Source organism: Nyctereutes procyonoides, unplaced genomic scaffold (assembly GCF_905146905.1).
Source record: "Nyctereutes procyonoides isolate TBG_1078 unplaced genomic scaffold, NYPRO_anot_genome, whole genome shotgun sequence".
NCBI classification, from domain to species: domain Eukaryota; kingdom Metazoa; phylum Chordata; class Mammalia; order Carnivora; family Canidae; genus Nyctereutes; species Nyctereutes procyonoides.
The window spans coordinates 24,989,275-25,000,598 of NW_026575020.1; positions in this window are offsets into that span (position 1 = coordinate 24,989,275).

Here is an 11,324-nt window from a genome sequence, read left to right on the forward strand (position 1 = left end):
GCTTAAACCAAAGGCCCTATACTCTCTACTCCCCCTTCCCAAGACTGGTTCCAGGCTCTAGGGATGGAAGCCTGGCTCCACCCTCGGGGACCGCTGGCGTCAACGGAGGTGCTAATACATCACTCCTCTCTTCCCACCCCCACATCATGGCTCCATGCTCCTCTGCAGCATCCTTCCAGCCTCTGGCAGCAAGGCCCTTGCCTGTTTTCTTGCTGACTTCCCTTCTCCTGGCTGTTCTGGTCATCTCCTTGGGCTAGCCACTATCCCAGATACTGAGGCTCACCAGGACCAAGTCCTCATCGGGCTCCACTGCAACCACCCAGGTCTTCCTTTCCTGGAGGTCAGCAGGAGCGTGGGGTCTGGAGTCTGGCTTGCAGTCCTGGTTCTGGCTCAGACACTGTGTGACTTGAGCAAGTCCCTTCACCTCCATGCTCCTCCATTTCCTCATTTGATAAAATAGAGGCAGTAACTCTTTCACAGGGTTGATGCAGGGATTAAATGAGTAAAATAAATAAACATATACACATGTATAGACATCTATATGTATAATTTTAATAATCAGCTGGAAAATAACATATCTGAAGAAAAGGGGTGCCTGGCTGTTTCAGTTGGTAGAGCATGCAACTCAGTCTCAGAGTTGTAAGTTCAGATGCCATGTTGGGTGCAGATTACCTAAAAAGAAAATTTTTTAAAAAAATTTTTATTTATTTATGATAGGCACACAGTGAGAGAGAGAGAGAGAGGCAGAGACATAGGCAGAGGGAGAAGCAGGCTCCATGCACCGAGAGCCCGACGTGGGACTCGATCCTGGGTCTCCAGGATCGCGCCCTGGGCCAAAGGCAGGCGCTAAACTGCTGCGCCACCCAGGGATCCCAAGAAAATCTTTAAAAATTAACAATTAACAATTAAAAAATAAAATCTGAGGGCAGCCCTGGTGGCTCAGCGCCGCCTTCAGCCCCAGGGCGTGATCCTGGAGACCTAGGATCAGATCCCGCATCGGGCTCCCTGCATGGAGCCTGCTTCTCCCTCTGCCTCTCTCACTCTCTGTATCTCTCATGAATGAGTGAATAAAATCTTAAATAAATAAATAAATAAATAATAAAATCTGAAAGAAAATAACAAGAAAAAAAGAGATGCCTGAGAGCGGACTTTATAAGCCAGGTGCAAGAAAATAATACTAGGGAGTACATTCTAAGGGCTCACCAAGGCCCATGCCTGATGCTTGCGTGAGCTGCGTCATTTAGTCCTTATGACAACCCCAACCATAGAGGGCCCCAAGCTCAATCTTTTTTTTTTTAAGATTTTATTTATTTATTCATGAGAGACAGAGAAAGAGACAGACAGAGACACAGGCAGAGGGAGAAGCAGGCTCCATGCAGGGAGCCCGACCTGGGACTCGATCCCCAGTCTCCAGGATCAGGCCCTGGGCTGAAGGCGGCGCTAAGCCTCTGAGCCACCCGGGCTGCCCCTCCAGCTCAATCCTTGAACCTCTTCTCTCTGCTGCCTGCGCTCATTCCTTTACTGATCTCCTTTCATCCCAAGGCCTCACATGCTATCTGCACAGTGATGATTCCCTAGTCCACATGTCCAGGCCAATCCTCTCTGCTAACACTAAGTTGTAGAGTGAATCTCCTGTTTGCCCGTTTCTCTAACAGGGACTAGACTTAGCAAGTCCAAAACTGAGGTCTGATCTCACCTTGAATCCTCTCCTTCAGCTGTTTTTCCCATTTCAGTAAATAACAACTCCATTCTTCCAGGCAGGCCCCAAACCTTGGAGGTTTCTTTCTTTCTTTCTTTTTTTAATATTTATTTATGATAGACATATATATAGAGAGAGGCAGAGATACAGGAGGAGGGAGAAGCAGGCTCCATGCCGGGAGCCCGATGCGGCACTCGATCCCAGGACTGCAGGATCGCGCCCTGGGCCAAAGGCAGGCACTAAACCGCTGAGCCACCCAGGGATCCCCACCTTGGAGGTTTCTTTTTTTTTCTTTATTTTTTCTTTTTCTTTTACCTTGGAGGTTTCTTAAATTAACTTTAAAAAAAGATTATTAGAGAGAGAAAAGGAGAGAGAAAGCCAGCTGGGGGTGGGCAACAGAGGGAAAGAATCTCAAGCCAACTCCCTGCTGAGTACGGAGCCCATCACAGGGCTCAATCTCAGGACCCTGAGATCATGACCTGAGCAGAAGTCAAGGGTCGGATGCTTTACTCACCGAGTCACCCAGGTGCCTCAAATTAACTTTTTATTGAAGGATAACACGAGTTCAAAAAGTGCACAACTTGTAAGAGAATTGTCACAAAGTGAACACATCCACGTAATAATCACCCAGGTCAAAAAGCAGCATATTACCAATATACTCCCAGGAGCTAGTCCTCTCTCAGTCCAAAAGTGACCTCCATCCCAACTTCTAATGCCATGGATTAGCTTTGCTTGCTTTTTTGGACTTTATATAATGGAATGATATGGTATGTGTGGCTTCTTTGGCTCAATATTATGTTTGCAAGATTCATTAAAATTGTTCCATGTGTCAACAGTTCATTTTTATTACTCCATGGCATTCAAAGTCATGAATATACTAAACTTTACTCATTCTACCATTTTAAACATTTGAGTTGTTTGAATTTAGGGGCCATTATTCATAATACTGCTAAGAATATTCTTGTAGGGACATATGTGTATTTCTGTTGGGAGTGGAATAGTTCTGTCAAAAGATATGCTTGTGTTTAGCTGTCGTAGATTTCATCAAATAGGTTTTCAAAGTCGTTGTATCAATCTACATTTCTTCCAGCAGTGTATGTGTATGAAAGTTCTAACGGCTCCACATCCTCACTTACACTTGGATTTGTCATTCTTTTCCATTTTGGTTATTCTGGTGGGTGCGTAGGGATATCTTTTTTGTTTTGTTTTGTTTTAATTTGCATTTCTCTGGCGACTAATGGAGTTAGGCTGCTGTTCACAGTATTATTATTTTTTAAGATTTTATTTATTCATAAATATGAATGTATCTCATGAGAGACACACAGCGAGAGGCAGAGACATAGGCAGAGGGAGGAAAAGCAGACTCCCTGCGGGGAGCCCGATACTGGACTCGATCCCAGGACCCGGGATCATGCCCTGAGCCAAAGGCAGACGCTCAACCATTGAGCCACCCAGGTGCTCCCTGCTGTTCCCATTATTGCTGTATAACAAATCATCCTCAGCTATAGAAGCTCAAACAATGAACAGTTATTTTAGCATCTGGCACTGTTTCAGCTTTAAGGGTCAGGATTTCGGGAGGTTGGCTGGGCAGAATTGGTTTAGGGTTTCTCAAGAGGATCTGGTCAGATGGGGGCTAAAGCAGCTGGGGGCCGGCCAGGCACCTCTCTCTTCCAGAGGTCAGGGCCTATCCTTGGGGTCTGTCTGCTAGGGCTTCCTCACAGCACCGTTGCCTGAGAATGGTCAGACTGCTTATTTCTTTGTTTGTTTGTTTATTTAATTTATTTTTTTTAATTTTTATTTATTTATGATAGTCACACACAGAGAGAGAGAGAGAGAGAGGCAGAGACATAGGCAGAGGGAGAAGCAGGCTCCATGCACTGGGAGCCCAACGTGGGATTCGATCCCGGGTCTCCAGGATCGCACCCTGGGCCAAAGGCAGGCGCCAAACCGCTGCGTCACCCAGGGATCCCTGTTTGTTTATTTAAGAGAGCAAGAGAGAGAGAACAGAGGGAGAGGGAGAGGCAGGCTCCCCGCTGAGCAGGGAGCCCAATGTGGGGCTCGAGCCCAGGACCCTGGGATCATGACCTGAGCCGAAGGCAGTTTCTTAACCAACAGAGCCACCCAGGAATCCCAGAGACTGAAGGCTTAAGGACAGAGTATTCCAACAGACCAAGCAGAATCTACCCTGTCTATTGTGATGCAGCCTTGGAAGCCACATAGTATCACTTTCGCCATATCCTATTGACCCCAATAGTCACAAAAGCCTACTCAGTTTCAAGTAAGGGGGCATAGGCTCTCCTTTTAATTGGAAGGACTGTCAGTCACTGTTAAGAGGAACACAGAGAATGGATGATACTATTGCCACTATCTTTGCAAAATACGATCTGCCACACATTTTCTTTCTTTTTTTCATTCATTTTTTTTTTAAGATTTTATTTATTTATTTGAGAGTGAGCCGGAGACAGAGAGAGCAGAAGCAGGGGCAGAGGGAGAGGGAGAAGCAGTCTCCTGCCAAGCAGGGAGCCTGATGCAGGGTTCGATCCCAGGACCCTGAAATCATGACCGGAATCGAAGGCAGACACACACTTAACTAAGTCACCCAGGCACCCCTGCCACACATGTTTTCATACATCTATTGGCCCTTCTGTTTAGTACCTGAGCCCATCATTTGTCTATTTCTTTTCTGCTGGGTCATCTGCCTTTTTATTTTTATTTTTTTTTAAGATTTTATTTATTTATTCATGAGAGGCACAGAGAGACAGAGCGAGGCAGAGACACAGGCAGAGGGAGAAGCAGGCTCCGTGCAGGGAGCCTGACGCAGGACTCAATCCCGGGACCCCAGGATCACATTCTGTGCCGAAGGCAGACACTCAACCGCTGAGCCACCCAGGAATCCCTGCCTTTTTATTTATTGATCTGTAAACTATATTCTGGATGTTAGTATTTTTCCCCCAGATACACATATTGCAGATAACTTTTCCCATTATTCTGAGGCTTGCCTTCTCATTCTCTCAATGGCGTTTCATGTGTGTGCATGTGCATGTGTATTAATTAAAATTTATATTGAGGTAATTGTAGATTCACAGGCAGTTGTAAAAAATAATATGGAAGATTCCTTGCACATTTTTTTTAATTTTTAGCCCCATATTATAGCTGATTTTTTTAAGATTTTATTTATTTATTCATGAGAGACAGAGAGAGAGAGAGAGAGAGAGAGAGAAAGGCAGAGACACAGGCAGAGGGAGAAGCAGGCTCCATGTAGGAGCCTGATGTGGGACTTGATCTCGGGTCTCCAGGACCAGGCCCTGGACTGAAGGTGGCACTAAACCGCTGAGCCACCCGGGCTGCCCTCCTTGCACATTTTGGCCAGTTTCTCCAATGGTGACATTTTGTAAAACTACAGTATAACATCAAAACCACCACAGACAAATATCATAGGATGTTCACATTGATATAATCTACCCATCTTCTTCAAATTTCCTGTTTTACTTGTGCTCACTTGTGTGTGTGTAGAGTTCCATGCAATTTTATCACTTGTGTGTGTTCATGTGTCCACCACCATGGTAAAGTTACCCAACAATTCCAGTACAAGGGACCCTAATGTTTATGACCACACCCACTTCTCTCCTGCCACTCCCATTCCTGGCAGCCACTAATCTGTTCTCCATTTCTAAAATTTTGTCATTTCAAAAATGTCACCCATGGAGCGCCTGGCTGGCTCAGTTGGAGAATGTGCTATTCTTGATCTTGGACTCATTAGTTCAAGCCCCACATTGGGTGTACAGCTTACTTAGGTGAAAATAAAACTTAAAAAAAAGTCACACATCTCCCACCCATTAGGATGTCTACTGTGAGAAAACCCAGAAGGGGCACCTGGGTGGCTCAGCAGTTGAGCATCTGCCTTCGGCTCGGGGCATGATCGCAGGGTCCCGGGGTGGAGTCCCACATTAGGCTCTCTGCATGGAGCCTGCTTCTCCCACTGCCAGTGTCCTTGCCTCTCTGTGTGTCTCTTATGAATAAATAAATAAAATCTTAAAAAAAAGAAAAAAAAACCCAGAAAATAACAAGTGTTGGCAATGATGTGGAGAAATTGGAACTCATACACTATTGGTGGGAATATAAAGTGGTACAACTGTTGTGGAAAAGCGTGTAGTTCCTCAAAAAATTAAAAATAGAATTATTGTATGACCCAAAAGAATTGAAAGAAAGATCTTGAGATATTCACACACTCATGTTCATAGCAGCATTATTCACAATAGCCAAAACATGGAAGCAAGCCATGTCTATCAACAGACAAATAGGTAAACAAAATGTTGTGTATACATACAACGGAATGTTAGCCTTAAAACGGAGGGAAATTCTGACATATACTACAACATGGATGAACCTTGAGGGCATTTGCAAAATGAAGGAAGCCAGACACAAAAAGACAAATACTGTATGATTCCACTTATATGAAATACCTAGAGAAGTCAAATTCTCAAGTTCATAGAGACAGGAAGTAGATTGGTGGTTGCCAGGAACTGTCGCAGGGAGGGATGGGAAGTTTTTGTTTTATGGGTACAGAGTTTCAGGTTTCTTTCTTTTTATAAGAATTTTTATATTTTTATTTTATTTTATTTCTTTAAGATTTTATTTATTTGTTCCTGAGACACACAGAGAGGGAGGCAGAGACACAGGTAGAGACACACAGGAGGCAGATGCTTAATTGCTAAGCCACCCAGGCATCCCTATATATTTATTAGAGAGAAAGAGAGAGAAAGAGAGTGAGAGAGGGGATCCCTGGGTAGCTCAGCACTTTGGTGTCTGTCTTTGGCCCAGGGCTTTCGTGATCCTAGAGTCCCGGGATCAAGTCCCACATCAGGCTTCATGCATGGAGCCTGCTTCTCTTCTGTCTGTGTCTCTGCCTCTCTGTCTCTCTCTCATGAAAAAATAAAATCTTAAAAAGAGAAAGAGAGAGAGAGGGAGAGAGAGAGAGGGAGAAAGAGATGGAGTGAGGGGAGGGGCAAAGGGAGAGGGAAAGACCCAAGCAAAGTCTCCACGTGGGCCTGGACTTCACAACCATGTCATCATGACCTGAGCCAAAATCAAGAGTCAGACACCTGACCAACTGAGCCACTCAAGCACCCCCAGAGTTTCAGTTTTACAAAAAGAAGGGATCCCTGGGTGGCGCAGCGGTTTGGCGCCTGCCTTTGGCCCAGGGCGCGATCCTGGAGACCCGGGATCGAATCCCACGTCGGGCTCCCGGTGCATGGAGCCTGCCTCTCCCTCTGCCTGTGTCTCTGCCTCTCTCTCTCTCTCTGTGTGACTATCATAAATAAATAAATAAATAAATAAATAAAAAAGAAAACAATATTAGGGACGCCTGGGTAGCTCAGCAGTTGAGCATTTGCCTTTGGCCCAAGGCGTGATCCCGGAATCCCTGGATCCTGTCCCGCATTGGGCTCCCTGCATGGAGCCTGCTTCTACCTCTGCCTGTATCTCTGCCTCTCTCTGTGTCTCTTATGAATAAATAAAATAAAATAAAATAAAATAAAATAAAATAAAATAAAAATTCTGGAGATGTTGGTAGTGATGGTTGCATAGTAATGTAAATATACTTAATACCACGGAACTGCATGCTTAAAATGGTCAAGAAGGTAAATTCCCTGCATGGAGCCTGCTTCTCCCTCTGCCTGTGTCTCTGCCTCTCTCTCGCTCTGTGTCTCTCATGAATAAATAGATAAATAATAAAATTTTTTAAAAAAGGTAAATTTTAAAATGTTAGGTAAATTTTACCATAATTAAAAAGAATAATTGGGACATCAGGGTGGTTCTGCGGTTTAGTGCCTGTCTTCCGCCCAGGGCATGATCCTGGAGTCTCTGGATCAAGTTCCGCATCAGGCTCCCTGCATGGAGCTTGCTTCTCCCTCTGCCTGTGTCTCTGCCCCCCGCCCCCCTTCTCTGTGTGTGTCTCTCATGAATAAATAAATAAAATCTTAAAAATAAATAAAGTTATATAAATGGAATCAGATAGTATGTAACATTTTGGAATTAGTTGTTTTAGACCAGCATAATTCCCTGGAAATTAATGTCTTTTGATAAGCAGATTTTTTTGTTTTTGTTGTTAATTAAACATTTTTTTTTTGCCTGGGTATTTATTTCATTTTTCAATGTGAAATTTTAAAAAGATTTATTTAATCATGAGTGACACAGAGAGAGACTCTAACTAGGCAGAGGGAGAAGCAGGCTCCTCACAGGGAGCCCAATGTGGCACTCGATTCCAGATCCTGGGATCATGCTCTGAGCTGAAGGCAGATGCTCAACTGCTGAGCCACCCAGGCACCCCTGTTTATTTTGTTTTTTAAAATGAACTGTATTCCCAACATGGGGTTCGAATTTACAATCCCGGGATCAAGACTCACATGCTCCACTGACTGAGCCAGTCAGCCACCTGGTTAAACAGATATGCTTTTTAAAAAATATTTTATTTATTTATTCATGAGAATACACAGAGAGGAGACAGAGAGAGGCAGAGACACAGGCAGAGGGAGAAGCAGGCTCAATGCAGGGAGCCCGACGCGGGACTTGATCCTGGGACTCCAAGATCATGCCCTGGACTGAAGGTGGCTCCAAACTGCTGAGCCACTGGGGCTGCCCTAAACAGATATTCTTAATTTTATTTTATTTATTTTATTTTTTTCAGGTATTCTTAATTTTAATGTTCCAATTTATCAATCTTTTTATAGTTTTTGTTTTTCTTTTATATTTACTGATTTTTGTATTGGTTTAAAAAGTGCTTGCTTAGGGAACCCTGGGTGGCGCAGCAGTTTAGCGCCTGCCTTTGGCCCAGGGCGCGATCCTGGAGACCCGGAATCGAATCCCACATCGGGCTCCCGGTGCATGGAGCCTGCTTCTCCCTCTGCCTCTGTCTCTGCCTCTCTCTCTCTGTGTGTGACTATCATAAATAAAAAAAAAAAAAGTGCTTGCTTACCCTAAAGTCATAGAGATATTGTTATTTTCTACATGTTTATTATTTTACATTTTTTTCATTTTTAGTATGTGTGCTGCCGAAACGAGCACATTTTTTCATTTTTAAAAAAGATTTTATTTGTGAGAGACACACAGAGAGAGGCAGAGACATAGGTAGAGGGAGAAGCAGGCTCCATGCAGGGAGCCCAATGTGAGACTCGATCCCGGGTCTCCAGGATCACACCCTGAGACAAAGGCAGACACCCAACCGCTGAGCCTCCCAGGTGTCCTTATTATTTTACTTTTTACATTTAGATCTGCAATTCATCTGGAACTGATTTTTTTTTTTTTTTTTGGAACTGATTTTGTTTTTTTTTTTTTTTTTTTTTTTGGAACTGATTTTGTGAATGGTGTGAGGTTCAGGATCAAGAATCATATCCTCCACCCCCCCCAACAGATATCTATATCTTTTATTTATGTATTTATTTTGAATTTTTATTTATGATAGTCACACAGAGACAGCGAGAGAGGCAGAGACACAGGCAGAGGGAGAAGCAGGCTCCATGCACTGGGAGCCCGACGTGGGATTCGATCCCGGGTCTCCAGGATCGCGCCCTGGGCCAAAGGCAGGCGCTAAACCGCTGTGCCACCCAGGGATCCCTAGAGTTTAATTAAAAAAAAAAAATCTTAAAAAACCCTCTTGGGATTGATTTTACTCATGTAGCATTGAAAAAAAGAAAAAAAAAAAAAAGAAAGAACAAAGCAGAAACAGACCTGTAAATATGGAGAACAAACTGGGTGGTTGCAAGAGGGGAGAGGCTGGGGAGATGGGCAAAATGGGTGAATGGGGAGAGGGAGATGCAGGCTTCCAGTTATAAAATGAATAAATCATGGGGATAAAAGGCACAGCATAGGGAATATAGTCAACGGTATTGTAATAGAGCTGTATGGTGACAGATGGCAGCTACACTTGTGAGCACTGCATAATGTGTATCAAATTGTAGAATTGCTATGTTGTACCTCAAATGTTATGCTGTGTGTCAACTAGACTTCAACGAAAAAAAAAAGATACACAGAATAACAAATATTGTTAAGTGTAAAAAAGAAAGGGAAAAGAAGTGAAAAAAATCTCTTGGATTTTGATTGGGATTGTATTTAACCTATAGACCAACTTGGGAGAATTGATAATCATTGCAATGCTAAGTCTTCAAAAAAATTTTTTTTAAAGATTTTATTTATTTATTCATGATAGACACAGAGAGAGAGAGCAAGAGAGCCAGAGGCACAGGCAGAGGGAGAAGCAGGCTCCATGCAGGGAGCCGGATGTGGGACTCGATCCCAGGACTCCAGGATCAGGCCCTGGGCCGAAGGCAGGCACTAAACTGCTGAGCCACTCAGGGATCCTTAAGTCTTCAAATTGATAGGCAGAGGATATTGGAGACATTTTGGTTTTCTCTTTCTGTCACGTCTAACATCCTCAACTCTGGCTAGTTCAAAATATATCCAGAATCTGAGTGCTTCTCACCACCCCCATTGATTTAAGATGTCATCCTGTTTCATCTGTATTATTGTAATAGTGGTGAAAACCAACTGTTCTCCCTGCTGCCTCCAGGCCCATCTTCATTTTTTTTTTTTAAGATTTTATTTATTTGAGGGGAGGGAGGGGCAGAGGGGAAGCAGACTCCCCACTAAGCAAGGAGTCAGATGTGATGTGGGGCTCAATCCCAGGACTTGTGGATCATAAGTGGAAAGCAGACAGTTAAGTGACTGAGTCCCCCAGTCACCTTCCTTCCTTTTTTTTTTTTTTTTTTAAGATTTTTATTTATTTATTCATGAGAGACACACAGAGAGAGGCAGAGACATAGGCGGAGAGAGAAGCAAGCTCTTCGCAGGGAGCCTGATGTGGGACCTGATCCTGGGACTCCAGGATCACACCTTAGGCCAAAGGCAGGCCTAAGGCTGAGCCACCCAGGTGTCCCTCAAAGCGATATTCATATGGGGTTGTCTATTACTGATTTGTAGGCGCTCTTTTTATATTAGAATACAAATCCTTTTTTAGTTATAGGTGAGTATTTTTTCTGACTGTGGTTGCCTCTTCATTTTCTGAGATTTTTTTTTTAAGATTTTATTTATTCATGAGAGACAGAGAGAAAGAGGCAGAGATACAGGCAGAGGGAGAAGCAGGCTCCATGCGGGGAGCCCGATGTGGGACCCAATCCTTGGACCCTAGGATCATTCCTTGGGCCAAAGGGAGGCACTCAACCGCTGAGGCACTCAGGCGTCCTTCTGAGGTTTCTTCACATGAATAGACTTAACTTTGATGGTTTGATTTATCAAGTTTTCTTTTATGGTTACTGCTCTGTTTTGTCCTAAGAAATCTTGCCTTTGTGAGGCTCATAGAAGCATTCCCCTTTTATTCTATAAGTTTTGCAATCTGAATTTTATTTTTTTTATTTTTTATTTTTTAATTTATTTATGATAGTCACACACAGAGAGAGAGAGAGGCAGAGACACAGGCAGAGGGAGAAGCAGGCTCCATGCACCGGGAGCCCGATGTGGGATTCGATCCCGGGTCTCCAGGATCGCGCCCTGGGCCAAAGGCAGGCGCCAAACCGCTGTGCCACCCAGGGATCCCCTGCAATCTGAATTTTAACATTAGGTCTGTGATCCATCT